This window comes from Gekko japonicus, unplaced genomic scaffold (assembly GCF_001447785.1).
Source record: "Gekko japonicus isolate JY-2015 unplaced genomic scaffold, Gekko_japonicus_V1.1 scaffold8134, whole genome shotgun sequence".
In the NCBI taxonomy this organism is placed as follows: Eukaryota; Metazoa; Chordata; class Lepidosauria; order Squamata; family Gekkonidae; genus Gekko; species Gekko japonicus.
In genome coordinates, this window is record NW_015176686.1 from 1 (window position 1) to 1,962 (window position 1,962).

The 1,962-nt window shown below is 46.6% G+C and overlaps 1 pseudogene; it reads right to left on the reverse strand.

The window, feature by feature from the left end:
- Positions 1–3: 3 nt before the first annotated feature.
- On the reverse strand, positions 4–551 carry LOC107124165 (annotated as a pseudogene).
- Between the last annotated feature and the right edge of the window lie 1,411 nt (positions 552–1,962).

A 1,962-nucleotide genomic window follows, 5' to 3' on the forward strand; every position in this document is an offset into this window, starting at 1 on the left:
ACTGAATCTCTTTCCACACCCTGAGCATTGAAAAGGTCTCTCCCCGTGTGGATTCTCTGATGACTTATCAGAGAGCCACTCGCACCAAATCTCCTTCCGCACTCTGAGCATTCAAAAGGTTTCTCCCCTGTGTGGGTTCTCTGATGGTTGTGAAGATTGTTACTCCTACTGAATCTCCTTCCGCACTCTGAGCATTCAAAAGGTCTCTCCCCTGTGTGGGTTCTCTGATGCTGTTGAAGAGTGCCACTCCTACTGAAACTCTTACCACACTCAAAGCATTTAAAACTTTTCTCTCCTGTGTGGGTTCTCTGATGCCGCTGAAGAGGGCTATTCTGACTGAATGTCTTTTCACACTCTGAACTTTCGAATGGTTTCTCCCCTGTGTGAGTTCTCTGATACTGTTGAAGAGTGCCATTCACACAGAATCTCTTTCCATACTCTGAGCACTCATCTGGGAAGAAAATATGCTCTTGGGATCCTCCTGAGAAACTCTCCTGCCTTTCTTTGGATTCAAGGCCATTGTCTGTATCCACTGTAGCCTCTCTTATCATTCTGGGTTCTTTCGCAGGGAGAGAGAGAGAGAGAGAGAGAGACTGGGAAGAAAATATGCTCTTGGGATCCTCCTGAGAAACTCTCCTGCCTTTCTTTGGATTCAAGGCCATTGTCTGTATCCACTGTAGCCTCTCTTATCATTCTGGGTTCTTTCGCAGGGAGAGAGAGAGAGAGAGAGAGAGAGAGAGAGAGAGAGACAGAAAGAGACAGAAAGAGAAAGTGATGATTCTTTTAATGGGAAGAAATTAAAAAGTAGATATTCTTCTGGAGGGACGGAACCGTGGTCAAGATCAAAGCCCACAATCCTAACCAGTAGAAGGGGAATGGATCTGTGAGGCAAAGCACCCAAGTTCCCCAAAGGGTTAACGTGATTATTAAGCATCCTGGTCCGACTCACAGCGGTTTGTGACTTGAGTCTCCCTGCAGCTAAAATCCTTACCTTTTGGAAGGCCAGACTCCAGACTGTGGTCATTGGTTATGTGCACAGACTCTAATCTGGAAGAGCCGGGTTTGATTCCCCACTCCTCCACTTGCAGCTGCTGGATGACCTTGGGCAAGCCATAGTTCTGTCAGTGCTGTTATCTTAAGGACAGTTCTCTCAAATCTCTCTCAGCTTCACCTACCTCACAGGGTGTCTGTTGCGGGGAGGGGAAGGGAAAGGAGTTTGTAAGCTGTTCTGAGACTCCAAGTGAAGGGCAAGGTATAAATTCAATCTCTTATCTTCTTAATTGCAAGAACCTGTATCCAGTTGTGGAACAAGGAGGGGGAAATGAGGAGGGTGCTGACAGCCTCTGGAAAATTCCAGCTAGCAGGATACTTGATTGGGTCGTTAGGAGCACCTGACCCTAGAGGGGTAGGAAGTATGACATGGGCAGGGAACACGTGGACAGGTAAATTATTCATGGGAGGAGGAGGAGGAGGGCTCTCCTTCTTTGGAGCATTTTCAAACAGAGGCTAGATGGCCCATCTAACAGCACTGGTGATTGTGTGAACTGAGGCAGATCGTGAGAGGGAGGGCAGGACGGGTGGCCTGAAAATGTCGAGACAGTGTGTGACTGCAATAAAGAAGGCCAATGCTATGCTGGGGATTATTAGGAAGGGTATTGTAAACAGATCAGCCAATATCATAATGCCGCTATATAAATCAATGGTGCGACCTCATCTGGAATACTGTGTGCAATTCTGGTCACCACACCTTAAAAAGGATATTATAGCTTTGGAAAAAGTGCAGAAAAGAGCAACTCGAATGATAAAAGGGTTGGAACACTTTCCCTATGAGGAACGGTTAAGGCGCTTAGGGCTCTTTAGCTTGGAGAAACGACGACTGAGGGGTGACATGATTGAGGTTTATAAGATTATGCATGGGAAAGAGCAGGTAGAGAAAGAGGTACTTTTCTCCCTTTCTCACAA